This window comes from Chamaea fasciata, unplaced genomic scaffold, assembly GCF_029207755.1.
Source record: "Chamaea fasciata isolate MVZ Bird 193981 ecotype frontalis unplaced genomic scaffold, bChaFas1.0.hap1 SCAF_9, whole genome shotgun sequence".
In the NCBI taxonomy this organism is placed as follows: domain Eukaryota; kingdom Metazoa; phylum Chordata; class Aves; order Passeriformes; family Sylviidae; genus Chamaea; species Chamaea fasciata.
Genome location: NW_027094094.1, coordinates 35,314,121 through 35,337,647, shown reverse-complemented (window position 1 = coordinate 35,337,647; position 23,527 = coordinate 35,314,121). Strand labels below are relative to the sequence as shown.

General features: G+C 52.3%; 1 long non-coding RNA gene across 1 annotated transcript; it reads left to right on the top strand.

Moving 5' to 3' along the window:
* Positions 1-14,382: 14,382 nt before the first annotated feature.
* LOC136294269 (uncharacterized) lies at positions 14,383-21,428 on the top strand. Its single transcript, XR_010722349.1, has 3 exons — positions 14,383-14,473; positions 15,328-15,518; positions 17,690-21,428. It is a non-coding gene; the product is annotated as an uncharacterized lncRNA (long non-coding RNA).
* Positions 21,429-23,527: the final 2,099 nt, after the last annotated feature.

Sequence of the window (23,527 nt, the reverse complement as noted above, 5' to 3'; positions counted from 1 at the left end):
CCTTCTATTTTTCCCCCCTTAGGAATGGAAAAGGAAACCTTGCTCCTAATTCTTGGCAGAGCATTCTCCAAAGTGCTCGTGCTCTGCCTTGATCCCGTTTTATTTTTGTTGCAATCACAGCAGAGCTTTGCTTGGGAAAATTGAGAAAGTAGCCAAGAAGAATACACACAACTGCCCAGGAGAGATAATCAGTTGTTAAAACATGTCTGCTGCTCTAATTAGAAAGGAAATGAAATTAGGTTTAAAGTAGAATTAACTGAACACTCCCTTATCCTGTCCATCTCCTCTGCTTGCCCAGCCCTTCTGGACAAATGTGATGGAAACAAAAAAGAGATGAGCTGATCTCTGAAACCCCCACCCCTGGGCCTGAGCCAGGGAAAGACATCCCTTCCAATCTGCTCATCCCAAAGGTGCCTTCAGCTTGGGTACCGCCAGTTACAGAGGTTCTTGCGAAGCTCGTGTTTCTCCACTGCCTTGTGCTATTTTTTGGCCTCCAGGGAATAGGCAGAAGTGGATGGATTGAGCCTAATAGGTGTTTTGAGCTGTTAGAAATGATTTTTTTGTTTGTTTGTTTATTGAATCTGAGTTGATTCTGTTTGACATTGTCTCCTTCTCCAAGGGAAGGGTTAAAAGGGTCATTGATGGTGATTGGAATGGGAAAAACACCAACAGGCTCCTGTGAGAGGAGGAGCACTCTGGTCCTCAAATCTGCCCCCTCGAGGGGGAAAGGGTGGGATAGGTACTACTGCTGCTGGCTTTTCCTTTGGATGGAACTCATAGGATCCCCAAATGGTTTGGGACGGAAGGGACCCTAAAGATCCTCTAGTTACGTTTGGGATTCCAATAGATTCCAGCTTTCTGCCTGGCTCTCATGGCTGGCTCTAAGGAGATCCTTGCCCATTAATGAGCCAATTGCTGGCTGGCTAAAAAAATGTACCTTCCACAACCTCTGCAATTTGTACTTCCAGAAAATTGTCAGAGAAGCGAAATGCAATCGATGGCTCAGACCTGAGGGCTTCAACTTAATCTCTGCAAAGATTAATCTCTGAAGAGGCAAAGTTTTCTCTTGTTATCTCTTTTTTCCTGTGCCAGCAGAGCCCCATCCCATCCCACTCAGACAAAATCCTCAGGTAATTTCATACCTTGGCACTTGTCATTTCCTTTCTTTAAATAAACCCCCTCCCTCATCCAGAGCGTCAGATGCACCAACAAATTCCAATTGAAATCCTGCTCTCTGGTTGAGGGATTGGTAAAAATGAACAAAGAAGATGATCTGTTATGGGCTGCCCAGAAAAGCTGTGGCTTCCACATCCCTGGAGGTGTCCCAGGCCAGGTTGGACAGGGCTCAGAGCAGCCTGGTCCAGTGGAAGGTGTCCCTGGCTGTGGCATAAACCCAGACGTGGCCCAGCCCTTGGATGCAGCATTGTGAAAAGAAATCCCATTCTCCAGGAGGCTCCTCTGCCGTCTCCAGTCTGCACAGCTGCAAGGACTGCACCGTGCAGCAGCTGTGAGGTGACTGATCTGCACCACTTTGTGGGTTTTTTTTTTACTTGTTTCTGAGTATTTTAATCTGTTGCAATCAGCTCGGAGGCCTTGCTCCCTTTCTGACCATTTGTTGTGCTGATTGTTTGCCATGAAAATTTTGGCCTGAGCCAGGGAGAGAGGCAGTCTGTAATCCAGCTGGTACCTGGAGCTGGCCAGAGCACAGGGCTGATGCACAGATTGTTTTGTGATGACTTATTTTGATCCAGGGCCATCAAGAGGTGAAGGTTTGACCTTTGCCAGATTGAAGTTATCACTCCCCTTAAAAAACCCCAAAACACCAAACCCACAAACTCCACCAAAAAACCCAAGCTCTACTCATTGACCCAAATGTTTGCCTACTTCTTCAGGTCCCGTTCAGGCTGAAATAGTGAATAGCTGTTCCATGTGAGTTGAGGCTTTATACTGGTTGGTGGTCCACAGGAGAGGGAGATTTGGGGGTTGCTCCATGAGGATGTTGGCAGGACGTCAGGACAGGAGGAAGCATCACTGGTAACTCCTGCTCATGTGACCCGACTGGTGACAGCTCAGAAAAGACTTGTGGTGTAAAAGAGTGAGAAAGCTTGGTCTCAGAAAAATTGTGAGGCAAAAAAAAACCCCAAAAAACTGGGATGAAGAAGGGATGTTGGGAAGTGTGAGCAGCTTTTGGGTCTCCCTGTTGCCCTCAGGATGCTCCTGCTTCCCCCAGGTGCAGCTATGGCAGGGGGATGACCTCTCCCATCGCTCCCAGGGATTTGGGATGTCCATCTTGGACTGCTCAGGGCTCCTGCTGTGCAGGACATGGCATGGAGTCAGCCTGGGATCATGGTGCTGCTGGGTTAGAAGGAAGTAATAATTCATGTCTCTGTTCCTGGGTCACACTTGAAATTAATGAATGGCTTTGCAAAAATTGGTCACTTTCCTTTTATTAATATGGTTTGGACTCTTTCTTTGCCCATGGGTGTCTGAGCACAATTAGGTCATGCTTTCGAGCTCTCTTCCAGCCTGGAAAATACAAGGTCTTATTTTGTAATGAGATGCTCTGCTCATCCCACAACTCCTGAAGCAGGGTCTTCAATGCAGAAGGGGAGAAAGCAAATGTAGAGAGCACACTGTGATAAGAGTGGTGTGACTGGGATGCGGATATCCATCACTCAGAGGCATAAAACTCCACACCAGGATTCACAGGGATGTAGTGAGGTCATCCCAAAGCATTTGCTGCCTGATGCAGGTCTAGCTTTTAAGTGGTCTTAAAGGGCCAAAAACTGGGAGGCTGTCACGGGAAGGCTGAAGCAAGGCCCTGATGGTGAGGTAGAGTGGTGAAAGTGGCTCAGAATCCTGAGTTTTGTGTTACAGATGGATGAAAGGAGCAGGGGAAGTGGCATTTCTGTGAGACCGCATCGAAGAGGGGCATTTGGCAGGCACCATGTCAGGGAGGATTTCACGGTGGGCAGAGGAATATTACGGGGAGTTTGGAGGTTTTGCTTCCCTAGGGGACCTTGAGGGATGTGTGCATGTAAAAAGGAAAAGCCCCACAAAAGCTGCTGTGGAATATTTGATCATCAAAACCTCAAGCATTGCAACCTTCTTGCCACCCACCAAGAGCATCAGGCCACTGTTCCCTCTCCAGTATCACCAGCCTCACCCAAATCTCAGTTTGGGGTGTCTGGGGGGGGTTTGGATGTTAGGCTGAGCCCCCCTCGCTCCCGCTACACCCCTGGGGGCTGCGTGCCTGGGTGATGGTGACAGCAAAACGAGGAGGAAAGAGAAACTGCCTGCAGAGGAGGGGAAAACAATCAAGCCGAGGGGAAGGAAAAAACCAACCCAACTTGTCCTCTCATAACGTAAAAGCCCTCCTCCCCTGGAAAGAAATAAAAGCCAGAGTGAAATGAAGGTAAATGCCAGAGGTTTAAGCACCGTGCTGCTGAGTGTGTTTTAAAGGTTACCTTTCAGGGGGTTGGAGAGAGAGCAAGAGAGCGAGCGAGCGACAGAAAAGGGAAGGAGCTGGAGCACTTCCCATTGTGAGGGCCACTCCAGCTCTTAATGGATTTTTACATCCCTGTCTACTTTCTGTGACATTATTAAAATTGCTTATTTTTAATTCCTTCCCCCCCACCCCCCCCGCTTTCTTCATCTGGGGAAGGGGTCGGAGAGGGGAGGAGGAGGACAAACTCTGTTGCCATGGCAACGTCCAGCTGCACATCTGCATGGCTGATTTGGAGCAAAACCCAAAGTTTTGGGTAGTTTTTGAAGAGGACAGAGGGGAGCTGTGTCTAGGTGCGTGTGCATGCCGGGACAAAAGTCACAGGGTTTAATTACAGGCATGGGGAGGTGACATTTCCAGCGCTTACCTGGTGAGGATCAAGAAATGGGGAGCCTGAAGGAATTACACACCTGTGTATAATGGGAATGCTGTATGGCAGAGCCCCCCTTGGAGGTCCAGCTAGCAAATATCATCCCGTTTCCTGCTCAAAAACATGCCAAAGTTCCTCCGGAAGAGCCGTTCCAAAGACAGCAGTGGAGAAAGCAAAGTTCTGCTGTCTGAGGGGACGGGAGCAGCCTTCCTCCCATCCCAAATCCAGGAAAACCCATACACTAGGGGTGTCTGCTGTGCTTAGCAATCTTGCTTCCTCCTTCCAGTTCCTCAGCCCTTGGACTGGGTTTGCTGTCTTTCGTTTGATTTCCCTGGTAGAAGCTCTGTGTGCCCAGTGGTGCTGGGAATCCCTCGTGATTGAACAAGCTCCGGATCAGAAGGAGCTGTCTGCCCCCAAAGTCCCATTTTCCCCTCCTGTCCAGCTGTTGGGGAAAATCCTGTATCAGCAAGGCTTTGTCATCAGCCTGGGTAAGCTCCTTACCTCTCCAAATGCCTCATCCTCCTCATCAGCTGAGATGGGAAAGGATCTTGGGGTGCTCCGAGTGCTGGGCAGGGGAGATGCCTCCCATCCACTGCCACGATCCTGGAGCAAGGGCTCATGGAGAGCTGGGCTGATCTGCTGGGATGGTTTAGCATGTCATAACAGCGTCCCACAGGCATTCCTGACGGGACACAGGGGTGCCAGCCTGGCCAGGGGGGCTCAGGAGGTGGCACAGAGTCCCCAGCACCATGGCAATCCCCACCTCTGCAGGCCCTGCTGGGCACCTTGCTGGATGTCAGGTGGCCTCCATGAAATGAATTATCACCCTGGCGGGGAGGCTGATGCGATTTCAGCTCCTGCTGCTCTTGTCAGATGCTCTTGGAGCCCATCGGCAGGGCTGGTCTGACACTGGGGGAGGTGGGAGGGCACGGTGGAGGGGCTGTTTCAGCACTGAGCTCAATTTTAGCCACTCTCACAGCACAGCTCCTGCAGTGAGGGGTTTGTGTTAACCACACGTGCAGAAAGAGGGCAGGAAATCCCTTGCACGGGGTGCCCAGGCAGAGCTGGGTTCCTTCCAGTGGGACATGGGGGCTGCAAAAGCACTTCTCCCACCTGGGCACCAGCTTTTCTCCATGGAAAAGGCTTCAGCAACAACTCCTCAGCTCTAATAAAATGAACTGAATCTTTAATCCAAAGTAGCGGTGCTTTCTGTGGTTTGGGGTTTTTTGGTTTGGTTTTTTTTGTTGTTTGTTTGTTTGGGGTTTTTTTTTTTTTGGGGGGGGGGGTTACCTCCAGGGTCTAAGTGATTTATTTTATTACTTATACTCTTGTTCTTTTTGCTCTGATTTAACCTGAAACCGCACCATAAGAACATACTGGAAGCACCACAGGAAATGTATCAAGACAAGCAGTTATCAGGAATATATCAGGCTGACACAGAAGTCATGGAGCAACCGAGCAGTGATACCATGGGAAAGGTGTTGGCCTTTTTTTCTTTCTTTCTTTTTTTTTTTTTTTTCTTCTGTCTGTTTGGGTTTTTGGGTGGGGGTTTTTTGAGTTTTGTTTGTTTGTTTGTTTGTTTGTTTTGGTTTTTTGCAAGAGCAGGGTTGGGCATCCTCCCTTACGGGAAGCACCAGCACCTACTTGGGTTTGTTTGTGCGGTGGCATCAAAGGAAAAAGGATGGGCTCTCAAAAAGGGGAGAAAAAGCACTGGTTACCCCCTCCTGAGATGACTTGCTGTGTGCCAGCGTACGTATTTAGGTTGGGATGAATTTCCCATGCCTCCCAGCAGTCCGGAGCAGCACACCAGAGAGCCAGACCAGCCCTGCAGGGTCCCCAGAGCCCGCAGTGACAGCTTAATGTGGCCAGCACTCCATCAGGAACCCGTGTCTATGGCTCTGGGTGACAATGCCACTCCAGTGGGAGGGCGCTAAAGCCGCAGGAGCAAGGGAGGGATGGAGATTTAATTGGATAATTCTCACTGAAGCATCTTCTGGTTAACCAGCCAGAACTCCACCTGCATCTTTCCATTATTTTGCATGTTAACAAGGCCTGCATCCCAGGAAGTGGCTGGTGGGGCGTGAGGGGTGATTGAACCTGGCAGCTCCGCTTCCAGTTATTCTCCAAAGGACTAAGGGATGGAACTGGATGTCGCTGCTCCCATCCAGTAGCCCTTGGGGAGCTGGGTGCCTGGCTGGGCTCTTCCTTAGCATGCTCACACGAGGGCTTGGAGCAAAATGCAGCTGTTGGAGAGCTTGGGCAGCTTTGGTGTACTCAGGAGCAGACAGCAGGCAGCAGCAGGGAGAGGAATGGTGGGGTGTTGGCGTGGAACTGCCATCAGAGTGAATAAACAGGAGTTTATTTGGCCTTTTTCCCTGTGTTTGACCAGTAACAGCACAAAGCAGAGCAGTGTGAGCAGAATCAAAGAATCATTTAGGTGGAAAAAAGGACCTTTAAGACCTTCAAGTCCAACCAACTGCCAAACCCACCACTAAACCTTGTCCCCAAGTGCCACATCCACGTGGTTTTCACATCCCTCCAGGGATGGGGAGCCCAGCTCTCCTCTGGCAGCCTGTGCTAGTACCTGACGACCCTTTCCATGAAGAATTTTTTTCTTCGTATCTCATCTAAACCTCCCCTGGCACAGCTTGGGGCTGTTTCCTCTTGTTGTTTTTTACCTGGGAGCAGAGCCCGACCCCAGCCCCCCATGCCTGTCCCTTCCTATGCAGAGCTACAAGGTCCCCCCTGAGCCTCCTTTTCTCCAGACTGAGCCCCTTTCCCACTTCCCTCAGCCTCTCCTGAGGCTCCAGCCCATTCCCCAGCTTCATTCCCTTCCCTGGACACACTCCAGCTCTTCAATGTCTGTCTTGAAATAAGGAACAACTGAAAATGTCTGGACCTGTTTATTTTGCACTTCTATCTATCCAAAACAGCCTGAATGGATGGGTTGCTTTCCTCTCAAGGCCAGGCTGGGCACAGACATCAAGCTGAGTGGGAAAGATCTGCACAAGAGAGTCACAGGAGTAAAAATACAAAAAATATCCCTGGAAATTTCTGGAGCATTTCCCATCCTAGACAACCTGACCTTCAACTGGTTGAGCTCCCTCCCCCAGTTTTCACGGCTGTCAGTGCAAACACAAGGTGGCTGTTCCTGGAAACACTGAGCCATCCCCCAACCCTGGAGAGAAATTCATGCTGCCCTTGTCCCTCCGAGGAGCTTTATTTATCTCAGGAGCATCACACTTCTCCGGGAGGTTGCCCTCTGCTTTGACCCTCAGAAACATGTCCTGAAAGATGTCACTTGGGGGGGGAGCAGAAATGTGTTTGTCTGGAAAGCAGCAGAATCAGGCTGAGGAAACAAACCCCGGGAAGGTGTAGGAAGATCCCCAGTTCTCCCCAACGCTCCTAAAAACAGTGCAGAGCCATGCAGAAAACTGCTGTAGGACCCACTTCTGCCACAGGACCCTCCCAACAAGGTGGATATTTTCCACATTGGAGGGGGGAAATCTGCATGAGTAGCTGAGAACCCCCAGTTCTCAAAATGACTGTGGGTAGTAAATTAGCAGCGGCAAGTGGAGGCAGGCGACTCAAGCTGACTCAGAACGAGTCACAGGGAGCATCCCTCTCCCAGAGCCTGGTCACAGCAGCCTCTCACAGGTGTCCTTTAGGCAGAGGGGACCTCTCAAAATGCCATCAAATGCCATTGGGGTTGCCTACTTTGGTGCTGAGCCCTGCTCTCAAGGTAATTAAAATTAATGGGCTCTTACAGCCTGGCTCCATCTGGGGCTCAGATTTCACAGGAGAAGTGGTTACAGCAGGACTGAGCACAGCTCAGACTGAGAAGGGGCATTTAAAATCCCTGAGGTGCCCAATCCAGATGCAGATTTTAGCCCAGGAGTGGCAATAGGCACTGGAGACCCCTCAGCAACACCCACCTGCTCCACAGCCACAACCTCCATTCCAAACCAGCCCCCACAGAGAGATGTCAGGATCCCCAGAACTCCTGAGCGGCTCCTTTTTTCATGACCTGAAGCCAAATTCCAGTGGCTGTCACCCTCCTACGCCTCTCCCCTTTACCCAGCACAGGGCTGTGGGTGCAGAGGCCACGAACCCCATTTCAGTGTGCGGGGATGAGAACAGCATTAAAGAGAGCTGCAGAGGGTCTTTGGACGTGCACATGGAGTGACAGGATGAGGGGGGATGGTTCACACGGACAGAGGGCAGGGTTAGATGGGATCTTAAGAAGAAACTCTTCCCTGTGAGGGCAGTGAGGAGCTGGTTTTGAATTCCCAGAGGAGCTCTGGTTGCCCCATCCTTAGGAGTGTTCGAGGCCAGGCTGGATGGAACTTGGAGCAATCTGGTGGGATAATGGAAGTGTCCCTGCCATGGGAACAAGCTGATCTTCAAGCTCCTTCCAACCCAAGCCATTCAGTGATTCCATGGCTTTTGGCAGGAAGAAGACCAGGAAATACAACTCCAGGCTCATCACAAATAGAGATGCACCGGGATGTGTGGCTGGAGACCCCAACCCCTGCTCCTGTGACCTTCCCAAACCCAGCCTGCCTGGTGGGTCCCCCTGCAGAGCCCTGGCAGGTGTTGCTGGCAGGTAAAGTGCAGGAGGAAGCCGGGCTGTGCCGTGGGGAGCAGCACGTGTCACTCATCAAAGGATGCTCCCAGCGCTGGGCAGTGACACACATTGTTAGCAGGGCCAGGCTGAATCAAGAAAAACAAGTGAGATGACACTCAGAGATCAGTAATTCCTCCCCCTCACTCATAACTCTGTCAGCCCTTTCAGCTGGATTGTCAAAATACGTTTGTCACAGAACAATTCCTCCTCTTCTTTTATTTTCTATGATTATTATTTTTTCCTTTCTTTCTGACGATGGCTGAATTCATCCTTTTGGAGCAAAACCCAATATTCATTTCCTCTCTGGACAGTTGATTTTATTATTGGCTCACCTGCTCCAGCAGTTGAAAAGCTATAAGATCGGCTAGGTCTTCAAAATTAAATTCTGCTGGATTTTTTTCTTTCCCCCAGCCTCACGTATTCCGTGACTGCAGGTTACTGGCAGGGATTTGAAGATGTACTTAGCAGAGGTACTTTCTGTCTGGGACAGAGATGAGCAAAACAGGAAGCCTATTTCTCCCTAGATCAGCATCTTTCCAAAGGCTCAGGCTGTTCCAGAGCAACAGACCTTGCCTGTGCCTCACCCATCTTTTCCTGGGGATGAAGTGGAGCTGTGGGCAGTCGCTGATGTTCTGTTGTGAAAATGGAGCTAAAAGAGGAAAATGTGGGATACTTTGAGGTTTTTTTTCTTTGAGGGGAGGAAAGCTCCAGCTCACCTTCAGCTCAGCAGCTGGGAGCTCTGCCAGGCTAGGAAGGACTTGGGATGATTCTTGGTCTTGGGCTTACTTCCCAGGCTACCCAGTTCCTGCCACGGCAGGGTGAGTTTTGCTGCTTCGGGGACTGTGTTGAGAAGGCCAGGATAAATTCTGCATTCCACTGCCAGCTTTGCTTATTTTAGCCATTCCTCTTTCCTGCTGGGAGAAGAGAAAGATCTTCGGACAGGAAGGGAGAGATCCATATGTCCCATTGCACCGCTACCATCGGCTCTCCCCATCCAGACCCAAAATGCACCAAGGGCTGCTGGGAGAGCTTGTGTGAAGCTCTTGGGAACTCCACATCAGCCGCTGCTGAATTAAACCCCTCACCTTTCCTTGGGCAGGTGATGTCATCTCCATCCTGCAGCTGGAGGGCAGGAACAGAGCCATAATCTCTGCTGACACCAGCTTTCACCTCCCTGGCGATATTCTCCGCCTCACTTGTCCACGCACCCGTTTTCCATGCCCGTCTTTCCCACGGGAGCCCTGGCGGAGACGTTTGCTCCCTCGGAGCTGCCTGCAGCTGCTGAACAAGGGGCCAGGAGCTGACCTGGTTGTTTCCCAGCAGGAAATGTGTTTGCCAACAAGGGGTGCTTTCGGTGGCCTCGCACCCTGGAAGTTCTGCCTCCTGTCCTTCCTGGAAGCGTCAGCCAGGAGAAAGCGCCGGCAGCAGGAGCTGGCGTTTTCACTGGGAGAGATATTTTTAGCCTGGCAAGGCATTGCCCTGGGAAGTTTATTCCTTCAGACAGTCACGCCTTGGTCTGTCACAGCCAGCACAGGGAACCTCCAGCTGCAAGGGCCTGAGGATCATCCCGGCCAGGCAGGGATGGCAGCAGCACCATCCCAGTGCAGCCCCAGGCGGGGATCCAGATGGATCCAGACCTGCCCGCCTGGGTCAAGGCTGGCCTCATGTTAGAACATGACAATCAATTACAACTGAAAATGAGAGGAAGGGGAAGTGTGAACAAAACCCGGCGGGTGTCAGACGAGCCCCACTCCCCGAGCCTCCCCTGAGAGATGTCCCAAACGGATAACGCCCAGGGAGGGGGCTGCTCTGGGCTGCACGCGTGGATTAGCTGCCCTGGGTGAGCCGGGGGTGCTGGATGATGCTGCCACTTCTCCCCGAGCTGCCGGGAAATTCCTCACTGGGATCGGGTATCCGCAGGTGAGGAGGGCCATGGACCCACTCTTCCTCCAGGCTGACACTTCCCCAGTGATCCTCCTGGTCAGCCATGGGCAGGGGGATGAGGAGCAATATGGGCTGTTTGCTGCTCCTGAAGGTTGCCTGAGGAGGGGTCAGGAGTTGGCAGACACTAATTACCAGCTACAATCAAGGAGTGGGCAGGACCAGCCTCGTTAGTGGGACTGGGATGGCCTGGTCTGAGCATCCAGCCTGGTCTGGGCTGTGCCTCTGTGCCTGCTCACCTGGAGCCGGCTCCCAAACTAGCTTGAAACCCAGCAGAAGAGGATCAATCCCAGTGGTGCCCATGCAGCCCCTGGATTCTAGGATGAGGAGGCTGCTGGAGGCCCCAGGGGATGTGGAGGATGCCAGAGGATCTGTCTTGTCTGGGAACACCTCTCTGCCCACGTCTCTAGCCCAGCATCTTCACTCTCAAGAAACACAAAGCAGTTGCTCCCTTTGTGCTGGTCTTTTATCAAATCCCCAGCACTGTCCCCCTGCTAAATAAGGACCTCCAGCCTCCCACCCACCCTGCAGAGACCTGGGCTGCCCTGCCCAAGGCAGTAGCAGCCAGGGTAGGGAGTGAAGATGGAGTGGTGGATGGATCTGGGACTCAGAGTGTGCCGGAGCAGGTGATTATTTTATCCTTTTGGGGACAGGAAGAAGCGGTTGCCATGTGGCACTGCCTGGGTTTACCTGGAGGGTGCAGCTGATGAATAGGAGTGTTCCACTCGCCGCAGGCTGAGCCATGCAAAGCTCAGGAGACTTTTTTTCCTGAGTTGCTCCATTAACACAAACAGACAGCAACGCGAGCTGCTGACACCGGGGTTAATTAAATCCATCTCTCCATCAATTCTTATTCAGCTATTATCGATGGTCATTAGATCAGCGACAAAGTGACAAGCAAACAGTAATAGACTCATCTTAACCCTTGTGGTGCTGGAGGAGGGAAGTGGTGCAGGTGAGTGGGGAGGTGGCTGCTCTGCTCAAATTCTGTCTGCTCTCCCTCAGGGCATCCCACCTGTATCTGAGTGAGTCTGCTGGGTAGGTCAGGTCACCAGCCCCATTCTTCCAGCAAAGGGTCTGTGCCTGTGTCCCTCTCTGTCCTTCTCCCACTTCAGCTTCGTGGCCCAAGGTCATACAACCCCAGAAGGGTTTGGGTTGGAAGGGACTTTAAAGGATCTTATTGTTTCATCTCCCTGCCATGGGCAGGGACATCTTCCACTATCCCACGTTGCTCCAAGCCCTGTCCAACCTCGCCTTGGACACTTCCAGGGATCCAGGGGCAGCCACAGCTTCTCTGGACAGCCTGTGCCAGGTCCCTACAGGGCCTGCACGGTTCCTCAGGGATGCTGGGGACACCAGAGTCGGTTACACGAAGGCTGAAAGCAGCAAGGTCCCACTGCTGTGGCACAGAGAGGGCAGGGTGCTCTGGGGCACCTGGACCTTAGTGTTGGTCCCCTGGGTCACAAAACCACCCTGGTCACAAAATCCCTCTGGTCACAAAGCTGCCCCAAACTGCCAGGCAGAGCAATTGGGTGATGCCACCCTCGGCAGAGACCTACAGAGCTGCTGTGCACACCTGAGCAGCCAAACAAGCCATGGGAACAAAAAAAAATGGGATAACTCTGCCGGTGAAGAAGTTAGAAGAAGGGAAGAATAAGGGAATATTTGGCCCCTAGAGCAGTTCCCTCTTGGAGAAGGCAGAGCTGCCCCCACGCCCGTGTCCTGCAGGCCCTTGCAGTGCCCCTCACACTTTCCCAGTCAGACTCGCAGGAAAAAGCTGTGGCTGCTGCTGCTCTGCTCCCTCTCCCCCTCTGATTAACAGCTTAAATGAGAACTGAAGGCTGCCCAAGGGCTGCAATACATTTTCACGCTGCTGCCGCCGCAGCCAACGAGGCAATGTCCAGCTCCCTTCAAGGTCATTCACAACCTTCAAGTGACTTTCTGGCGCTTGTGTCCTGTGGTTTTAACTCCTGGAGGGAAGAGATGGGGTCTTGCTGGGAGTGCTGGGGCTTGGTGCTGGCTCACGTGGTGATGGGCTGCGAAATGTCAGCAGTGAAATAAACACGTAGTTCTGTGCAGGTAAATAACTCATATAGGATTTTTGTCTGCTTGCATATCATAGAATCACTGAATGGTTTGGATTGAAAGGGACCTTAAAGATCATCTAATTCCAACACCTTCCCACAGGCAGGGACCCCTTCCACTATCCGAGGTTGCTCCAAGCACCGTCCAACCTGGCCTTGAGTACTTCCAGGGATGGGTCATCTTCCACCTCTCTGTGCCTGTATTTTTCTACCCTCACTGTAAAAATCTTCTTAACTGTGTGTTAAGGTGACCACCTTACATACAATAAATACATTTTAAAAACGTATTCTTTGCCACTTTTCTCCCTCTTACAATCTTCCTTGTTCTTGTGCTTTTGGAATTGGTGTGGCCGTGGCAGTAGGGATGTGATTTTTCTGGAGAAGATGCCTGAAATCCCTCCTTCCAACCTTTGATGCAAGGACAAGGTTTCTGAGTGCTGGCACAAGTGCCCCATCCATGCCGGCAGGGAAGCGTGTGTTCCTGCAGGATTGCCTGGGATTTCTGGGAACAGTTAATGATTCAGTGCTGGTCCATTGCTCTTCAGGACACGCTGCTGCCTCGTCACTGTTTGTGTGGGGTGCAGAGATCTCGGCGTGTGCTGCAAATAACTTTCTCTGTGTCGCTCTTTACCGTGGCTTTTAACACCTGCAGAAAGCTGTGACGTGCTCGAGAGCTGGCGTAGAAACAATTCATGAGCTGGTGAAGCTTTCCTTGGCAGAGTGGGGAAATGGGCACACACAGAGTGAACTCCCAGGGGGAAAAGGAGGCAGGATGTTGTAGCAAGAGGAATGTGTGACACACCTCTGTCTCCAAATACAGAGAAGGACCCTAATGGCATCCCAGCGCATGGCAGGGCTGATGGAATAGGGGTGATCTTTAACGTCCCCTTCCAACCCAAACCAGTCTGGGATTCCAGATGCCTCTAATCATCCCCCTGTGCACATAGCCAAGGTGGTATTTTATCCTTGCCTTTCCTCAGTGAAGGGATACAGGATGGGGGCACATTAGGGAACGTCCTTCACTCCTGAGGCAGGGGGAAAACAGCACAAAGGGATGAAAGTTGATTCCAGCTCAAGGGCTGATCTGAAGGGGAGAGGGATTGCTCCCCTCAGCACAGCTCCTGATCCAGGAAAGTGCCTGTGTCTGGTGGGGATCCAGCTGAGCCTGATCCCACATCACTGGGGAAAGGGAAGAGGTGGCCGGGTGTGAGCAGGGGACAAACAACTGCTGAGCCAAGCCCAAGCTTGTCCCTGCTCTGGGAAGAGACCGTGGCTCTGCTCAGCAGCTCAAACCTCACACTCGTCCCTCCCCTCCCCAAAAGGGAAATAATTGCCATATTCATTTGTGGAGGGAAATAATCACTTCATTCATGACACAAAGTCAATTTTTGTCCTGAACCAGAGGGAGCCTTGTACTGACAGACAATTTCAAGGAGAGCAAAAATCAGCCTGGCATTTGTATCCTCAATTAAAGGCAAGAAGGAACCAGCAGTGAGTTGTGGGGGTTTTTCTGTTCCCCTCTCCCTCTGGTTTTTTGCACATCAAATCAGATAACAGCTAAAATGTTCTGGCTTCTCCAGCTCAGGCTAGGGGTAGAGGAAAGGTCTCCTTTAACTTCGTTAGCCATACTGAAATCAAAGGATGACTGCGGCAGAAGCTCTTTCCCTCCCTCATTCCGTGGCAGCTGGGTGAGCACTGATGGACAGATAGGGGCAACCTCTTGGTCATTTAGTGAGGCCAGGAGAGGCACAGGCAAGTGCTTCACACAGGTGAAGCAGTTTATAGGAATTAAAAGGGAAAAGAGTTTTTTAAAAAGCACCTGGAGCTAGCATACTGTGGGAGATGGTGCCTGGAGGAATGAGGTTACTGAGTGGAAAATGGGAGTTCCTGGGTGAGGGGGAAAGGTCAGCTGGCATCCTGCAGTGGGAGTGCAGGTGCTCTTGTAGGTAAATTATAAACTGGAGCCTTTGGAATGTCTGTTGGGCTTTGGGATGGCTCTGGCTGTGTGCCCAGCACCTCGCTGCAAAAGGCGACCCATGCTGTGCCTGGATGGCCCTTTGCAGTTACTCCTGTGTCACCCACTGCCAGCAGGAAGCTGGCGGCACTGCTGGCTCCCTTGGAACAGAGGGAAGGGGATGTCTGCGTGGGCTAATTGGTAGCTACTAAATTACGTGGGAAATGAGGCAACTGGAGGTGGTTGGTTGTGTGGAAATGTCTGTTTTTCCCTATCAGCACCACCATGACTGAAGCCGATGTCAGGGATAACCTGTGATAGAAAACTGATGGAACATTAATGCCGGGGTCTGAATATTTCAGGAGGAGCCATATACATTGTACAGGGCTTTTCTGAAATCTTTAACCGTCATTGGAGAGGTGTTCAGGTGTTTATTCACCAGCAGTGGGAGTAGGGAGCCCAGGGGGGGCTGGGGTGTGGTATCCTTGCGTGAGGCTCAGCACATCCCTTTGGATGGGGCCGTGCAGCTCAGCCAGCACCACAGGGAATGTCACAGAATCATATGATGGGTTTGGCTTGGAAATTGACCTCACAGACCATCTACTTCCAACCCAAGTATCCTTAAGGCCCTCCATATGGTGAACATTTCCCGCTTCCAAAATCAGGTGTGGAATGCAGAGATCAGCCCTGGCTCCATCTTCCTCCCTGCATCCCTCAGAGCATTGCTAGCCTGTGTTTCTCCTGGGCACTGGCTGAAAGCGCTTCTTGAGCCTCACATACTCAAGTACAGCACTCTCAGAACAACGGAGAACAGGTTTGCAAAGCTGTTATTTTTTTCTCCTCCAGGCTGACTTTTAAGCATCAGCACCTGGCTTCAGCAGGGGGGTTGTCCTTGTTCGAGGGATGTGAACTGGAGGTTTGGGGCCAGGCTGGGCACAACCAGCCCAATCCATGAGCATTTGCACCACGGGGGGAAGCTGGGAGCAGCTCACAGCCTGGTGAGTGGAAAAGTCCTGCTGGCTCATAGCTATTTTGAGGTAAGGCATTAATTGAGGACCAGGGGGGAAAACAATAAAGCCATCCCCGAAATAGAAGCTGTCAAAATGTCGTTGCTAGGAGTGGAGTCGAGCCCGATTTGTGGTATTTTTTTTTCCCTGTCGCAGAGCTTCAAAGCAGTTGTAAGGGGGCCCAGGTTTGGGGGTTTCTTTGCTCCCACCAAACCCAAACTTCCCAAAGATGTCCCCAGTGCCCGGAGCCAACGCCGGGCAGGCAGTGACAACCAGGCACGCGTTAGGGCTGATGCTTTTCTCTGACATTTAGAAGATGCCTTCGGGGCCCTTTGCGTTTGGTACTCCAAAGATTTGCTTGTTTGTTTTGGAAATTAGCAGCGTTCAAGCTTTTTTTATTGAGAAAGCCTCTGAGAAAAGGGGTTTTTTTCACATGGAGGGAGGATTGCCTGGAGGGCAGAGGTTCGGCAGGGTTTTGCTTCCAGGATGGGGAGAGAGAGGAGGCATTTTTAAGGAGCAGTTTTGATGTTTCATGTACAAAAGCGGTGTCAGTGTAGCACTGGGCGTGTGGTTCTGGGAGCACGACCTTCTGCTACATCAGTCCTGGGGCTAGGACCTGGGAAGGGTCAGCATCCAACAGGACGGACTTCTCCCAGCAGCCCCACATGGGAGCAGGGTGGCTTATGCTTCTCCCACCCCATCTTGCCTCTCCATAAACAGCATTTCATCTGAAGAAGCAGGATGAACACCAGTGAGGGCAGAAAGGGAGGAAAAATCCTGCTCTGCTTCCTGTCCCACCCCCAGCTGAGCACATGTGGTGGCCCATGACATGGCTGTTGGTATCAGGACCCCTCCTGCAGAGTCCTTTTGGGTTGTTCCCACACCACAATTCCCAAGTATCCCTCAGGAAAAGCATTCTTCTTCTACCAATATTATGTCACAGCACTTGCCATCTTTTTTTTCTCCCCCCATGCACAAAGCTGGAAATGGAGACCCTGAGGCACCTGCATAGTGCCAAGACAACTCTGGTATCTCTCTTTTAAAGATATATTTTCAATTTTGCAGTGTTCAAACACCATCTGCTGTTTTGCACGGTGGTGCTTTCACAGGAGGGGAGCGTTTTTAGGAGTAAATTGTTCTTTAAAGTACATATTGACAGTGCTGGAAACTGGAGAGGCTGGAAAAACCCCACGGAAAGTACCACAGCCCTGGTATGGCCACCCTCACTGTGGGGGAACTTCACGGTCAGATGGGATATGGGGAAGGAATTGTCTTCTGTGAGGGAGGCCCTGTCACAGGATCCCGGAGAAGCTTTGGCTGCCCCTGGAACCCTGGCAGTGTCCAAGGCCAGGTTGGACACTGGGGCTTAGAGCAGCCTGGGACAGTGGTAGGTGCCCCTGCCCATGGCAGGGGAGTTGGAATGACTCTTTAAATCCCTTGCAACCCAAACCTTGTAGGATTCTGCAAATCAAGGCCAGTGTCACCCCAAAAAGACCCCTTGGGCTTATACTAATTAACTGACAATGCTGCTTGTGACACATAACTTTTGGAAGACCGGGCTTGTTCAGAGCAACAAGGCTTCGTTTCAGAGGGACACTCCTGGCAAAAAATTGGGATAATGATATCACCCCTCAGTTAATCCTCTGTCTCTCTTTCAAGGCAAGTAAAGCAACAGCAAATAGCTGCTGGTGAAGAAACTTAATCCCTGATCAGTAGCACTTCAACCAAATATGATTAAAATGATTGCAGCCCCTGTGCGTCCCGCAGCTGGGGACGGCTGCTCTCCCGTCCCCTGTCCCAGTGTCCCTGGGATGTAATGACCACACGCTGTCCCAGCATTAACTGGGTGTCTCGTTGCCACCTATCACCTTATTTCTTTCAGGAGCTCTGTAATTTATGTTGGGCCAGGTGTGCCAAGCGGTCCAATTCCACCAAGGTCAGGGAGTGGCTGCTGTGGAAAGCGTGAGAGTCGGAGCCTGGTGGTGCGGCAGCCTCCTGCCCAGCCTCTCCAGGAGGATGATCCCAGATCCCTGCAAGGTCCAGGCTCAAGCACGCCCCACACACCATCCCCAGCCAAGTACAGGGAAGCAAACAATGATTTTCACATGTGACCTTTATTTTTTTTCTCCCATTTTTTCTATTTCGTTTTTTCTCTTTTTTTTTTTTTTTTTTTTTTTTTTTTTTCTCTTCTGCTGTTCCAGGTTCTTGCTGGCAACAACAGCCGTTGTGTTTTGACGAGTTAATAAACATCTCCCCCAGGAGCCAGAGAGCTCCAGCATGCTCTGCTTCACCGTGTTTTACGTCTGACTAACAGAGTTTGCCGAGCAAGAGGTGTTTTTCTAATCTGAGAACTCAGTGGCTCGTGTTTCCCACCTCTCCCTGGAGCTGCCGTGCTCCCCTGCTGATACTGTGATGCTTCTGTTATCTCCTGGAGGGCAACCCAGCCCTTTCTGCCACCCTCAATCCCAAGTTATCACTTGGATCCCGTGCCTTGGAGCCATTTATCAGCCTTGAAAGTTAAGATACCAGTGTTCATCTTGCTCTGGGACCTGTGCGCTCCCATCTCACAGGATTCCTGTGCTGACAGAACTCCCTTTGCTGCTGGAAGGGCCACCAAAGCCACCACCCACTGCTGCAAGGAGCTGCTGCTGAACGCCAGGGCTCTCCACTGCTGGCACGCCTTGTCCTGCTCCTCCCGAGCACCTCCATCACTGCTCCACCAACACAGAGCCCCACAACCTGTGGGTTTTGTTAACCTTGCCAACCAAACTCCGAGACTTCATCATTTTTGGGCCAGCACGTGAGGAAGGCCTTGGAACCTGAAAAGCAGGCACAGATGGACACTGCTTCAGAACTTGCTGTTACTAGGATGTCCCTCAGGGCTGCATCCACCTGGGGGTGGCTGCAGCCTTTGTGCCTTTTGGCAAGAAGTCCTTGGAAGTGGCGTGAAGCAGCCCCAGGAAGTCGGCGCGTGGTCCACGGAGCCAAATTGCCAGTTCCGACTTGTAGAACATTATTGCTCCTGAATTATGGATGGTTATTGCACCTCCTGGATGATAAATTATTAAGCTGACACGCTGGATGGTGAACGAGGGGCAGGGGCCATGCTTATGGCAGGCGGATCTGCAATGTGGTGTCTTCACAGGGAGTAGGGGAGGTTCTTTCCCCCCTTCCTTCCTGAGCAAGAGCATCTCGGCCTGAAGCTGTGGGAACAGCAGAGCCCTGCTCACCCTGCCTCAACCCAGATAACTGTGAGAGCAGCCCCAGCCAAAAATCCCTGGTGAGGGCTCCTGGAGAATCCCTGCACTGGGACAGGGACAGAAACTCCAGGGTCTCCTCTCTGCCTAATCCTGTAGCATCACCATGGGCACTTCTGAGCACAGTAACCCCTCCTTGCCCTCAGGGAGATTTGGGGCACGGTTTATTTAGGTGATTAGATGCTATTTATCTCCCAGGCTGTTGCTGGTCTGCTGGTCCAGCACTCCCGGCAAGGCACGGCAGGCCTGCTGAGCCCCTTGTCCGACATGTGCCGCTGGCAGCCTGGGGCTCTGGGGACTCCCTGAGGTGGCTGTTCCATCGTGTTTAACAGACCTTGACAGACCCGTGTGCCCTGTGAGTTCGCCTAAATGCTTTCTGGGGGCCACTTAGGCTGTAGGTCTCCATAGCATCCTGTGGCAATGAGTTCCATAATTTAATCACGGGTGGCATGGAAAAAGTGCCGTCTTTTGTTTGTCCCTAAATCTGCGGCTCAATAACTGGATTGGACACTCCTGGTTCCTCTCTTGGAAGAAATGGGGGATTATTACTGCCTCTGCACCTGCTCCACAGTGCTGGTGTTTTTATACTGTCCCGCTGTGGCTTTTCTTCCCCTCTCCCTTATTCATCCCTCTTGGCAATTTCCAACTCTCTTGCCAGCTCTGCTTTGCACAAAAAGGTGGAGATGGGAAGGTGTCTGCTTTGCTTGGTGGCTGTGCTATCTTCCTTCTCCCCTGTTCTCTTCCAGAAGCTCAGGAGGCACCGCTGACTCCGGTCCAGGTGCTGACAGCTCCCTCTGGAGCAAACCCTGCTCTCAATGGGCTCCCAAGGAATTTCCTGCTGGTTTGGGGTGCTCGCTCCTCCCTGTCAGTTCCCTGTGTGCACACGTGGAGCTGTTCCTGGCTGCCCAGCCCAGCCCCTGGCAAGGGAAAGGGTTCCTAGCGTGGGTTATGGTCACCTTGGGAATCACCATCTCCTAACCAGGCTTTCCTGGCCCCGGGGGAGCAGCTTTCACCTCCACCCTCCTGTGGGGCACAGATGTTGTGAAGCACCATCTGAGGTGGAGGACAAAGGTGACACGAGGGTCCAGGAGGACACAGGGGGATGGGGTGGGAGTAGTTTGTGTCTGCCTCTCCCCGTGCCCAGCAGGATTTCCATCGCATCTCAAGCTGAAGCCAAGGAGACTCTGGAGTGGGGAGAAAGCGAAGCGCTTTCCCTAATCGAATCACACGCCAGTGTCACTTGTAAAGCTCTGCAAAGCAGAAAGGACTTGGGAGCCACTGAACCACAAACTCCCACTCCCTCCCCAGTGCCTCTGTGGAGATCCTGCCTCTCTTCTCTATCTCCTGCCCATGAGCTCAGAGGGAGCCAGGACTCAGAGATTTTGTTCCCCACACCTGGTGCAGGCCCTGCATGCCTGGTATCCCATGGGTTGGAGGGTCTGGGGAAATGTAAATAGTGTTTCCGTCATCTTGGTCTTCGTCTTGGGGTGCTCTGCCCTTTTTGGTCGTGTCCCCGACAGGGAGGGCCCCGTGGGCATGTATGATGTCCTGCTAGTCAAGGGGGTCTTCTCCATCCTCAACTTCCATGAAGGTTCTGCATCTTCTCCTGAGCCTTGCTCAGCTCCCTCAGGGGCCCCTAGCAGCCCAAGCATGGAATGTGCCCTCCCTGTTTGGAGGTGAGGGGCAGGACAGTCCCTTGCCTTCATCTCCCTGCTCTGAGCCTAAAGGAGTAGCCTGGGGAGCCCCAGTGTGGGGTGGGGGAGCCCATGCAGAGGGGGAAGGAAGGGAGGGTGCTAGGTGTTACATCCTCCAAGAGCATGGGAGAAAATCAGCAGGGAATCATGGAATCATGCAATAGTTTGGGTTGGAAGGGACTATAAGGATCACTTTGTTCTAACTCCCTGCCATGGGCAGGGACACCTTTCACTGCCTTAGGGTGCTCCAAGCCCCATCCAGCCTGGCCTTGGACATTGCCAGGGATCCAGGGGCAGCCACGGCTTTTCTGGGCACCCTGTGCCAGGGCCTCCTCACCCTCCCAGGGAAGAATTTCTATCTTACATCTCCTCTAAATCTCTTCTCTTTCAGTTTCAAACAGTTCCCCCGTGTCCTATCACTGCCTGCCCAGGGAAGCTGGCCCATGGCAAAGCGAGGCGATACACCGGCTCCATCCAGGTGATCCAGGTGTCCCCCCAGAAACAACCTACCTGTCAAAATACACTGAGACACCTGTTTCGCAGAAAAACCTGCTCTGTCCTTCTCCAACCCTTTTTCTGCCCTGACTCTCCCTGTGTTTTATAGAGGAGCAAATTCCCTGTCCTTTTCAGGCAGTGTCCAGGACTTCTCTGTGGCAATAACAGCATCCTTAAGGGCAGCAGGTCTGTCAGCAGGAATTTCTGCAGCCTCCTTTGCTGCTCCCAAAGCTCTCAGGTGAGGAAATCATCAGTAGTAGGGGGAAAAAAAAATGAAATGGACCATGGCTAATGCAGCGTTTACTTTGTGCCTGGCAACAACAAGCTCCCTGTTAAAATTCCCTCTTTACAAAAAGCAGGGGGATTTCAGCCTGGCTGGATTTCTGGAGAAGGGAAGCAGCTTTTTGCGGGGCAAGAGGAGTTGTGGCAGGGTGAGCTGGTGGGGAGGCAATGCCAGGGCATCCACGCAGCAGCATCCCAGGGAAATCAGAACTCTCTGCAAGGCTTTTCCATGCTGGGGAAGCCCTTCCCGGTGCTTCCACCCCACGTTATCAGTAGGTTTGCTGCATATCCCCTCTTTTTCCCCTGTGTGCTGCTCTTCAGACACTCTCTCCTTCCTAATGCTTAATGAGGTTGGAAGGACTGTTTGCCCCGATAGCGCAGCTATGGATAATGCCATGCAAATTTCCTCCAAGACCTCTGAGCCCCCAAATAGAAAAGCACCTCTGGCTACCCCTGGCTGCAGCCTTTCCAGCTGACCACGGCTGCAACTGATGTCTGAGGGCTTAAAAGAACAAGCTCTTTAAAAATAAATATATAAAATTGCCCTTCTTCCCACCGATTGAAATTTTTTTTGTACCGTAAAGATGTCTTGATAACTGGGTGCCAGCAAGCTCAGCCTTATCCCAGATCACTGAGATATTCAGTGAGGAGCGAGGTCTGAAAGGCAAAGAACCAAGAGGATGTTTCAGCCCACCTAAGGTCTGCTCTGCCTCCGAAGTTCGGGTGGGGAAAGAAACCCACCCCTCCCATGACGGTGCGGTCGGAGCTGAAGGGCGCCTTGACCTCGAATCCCAAACAAGTGAGTCTTTGTCTCACCTCCTGATTAAACCCTGGGAGTTTCCTCTGTTTATTATTCATCTGATTGCCATCTTTTTTTAACGCTTTCGTGCACCCCCTTCCTCCCGGCTGTGCCGGAGACCCAAATGTCCAGCCCAGCGAGGTCCCTGCCCAGGTGCCGTGCGTGTCACCAACGGGATGTGCTGGTCCTGCTGAGTCGGGAGCGGTCCCTCCCTTCGCCTGGTGCAGAACGCCAACCACCCCAGGTGCCAGGGTCCCTTTCCCGTCTGCCATCCGCTTCCCCCAGGCTGCACCCAGCCCCTCTGGGGCTGATAACAAGGGCCGGACCCTGCCAGTCCGGCTGAGCCCGGTGCAGCTCCTCACACCTGGGATGGATCGGCTGCAGGGAGCGGTCCTGCTGCGCCGGGAATTTGATTGAAGCGTTCATGCCTGGCTAGTAGAGGGAAAACGAGGGCTAGTGCGTAAACACCTGGGAGGAAAACCAGCCCTTTGCCTTAATGATAGTTTGTCATGTCGTATTTTTCTCAAATTGCGCAATAGGGGTAAGTGAACCCTTCATTTGCATCGCTTTAATTCGTATTTTGAATACCAGACTGCCTTAAACGCTGCCTAGTTTAACCCACCCGCTCTCGCTCATTTCTACAAAGCTACACTCTGCTTCCCAAAGCAGGCGCTTTGAAATTCCACTCATCTGGCCCGATCCAGCTGGAAAACACCTTTTTGTCCTGGTTTATTTTCCCAGAGCTCTTTCCCCCAGTGCCAGCACTGCTGGGTTTGCATCAGGTGCATCCCTTCTCCTCGCTGCCCAGCCAGGCTCTTCCCTTGCAGCTTTGCTCCCTCGACAGCAACTGGAAACGAGAATTTTTTTTATTTTTTTTTCCGCCCTTCAGCCTTTTCCGGCACGTCCCACTGCTCTGTAAATCCCGGCTGAAGTGCAGCCGAGTGTGGGATGCTCGAGGTAGCACTCAAGGCAGCTGCACCACCAGTGATGTGCGGGTGGCCCAAGCAGCACGCCACGAGTACTTCCCGGGTTTTGGGGGTGCCTCTGGCTGAGGGAGAGGGCGGGGGAAGCAACCTGGGCAGCAGGAAGAGCTCATGACAGCTCCGGAAGGTTCTCAAAGGTGCATTTTCATTTTTGGGTGAGGGTTTGCATGCAGCATCCCGACGGAACATCCTGTCGAGGGTTTGCACTCCACTCCGAAGGCGACAATCGGGCTGAGCCCTGGGTGCTGGCCCGTGGCTGGAGCGGCTCCCTGAGCCCAGAGAGCTCCGGCGCCAAAGCCACGGCCCCGCTTGCACCGGGCTGGCGGCGAGGCACAGGCTGTAATTATCGCCTGCCTGCCAGGGCGCCTTCGCCCCCACTGCCCTACCCCGAGGAACTGAGCAGCTGCCAGCAATTAAAAGTAGTTAGCAGTTCCCATGCTATTTTAACCATTTCTAGGCAGCCGTGGCAGCCCCTTTTTCCTCGGTGGAAAAGAGTGGATCTTGTTGGCACTCTGATTGCACAGACGGT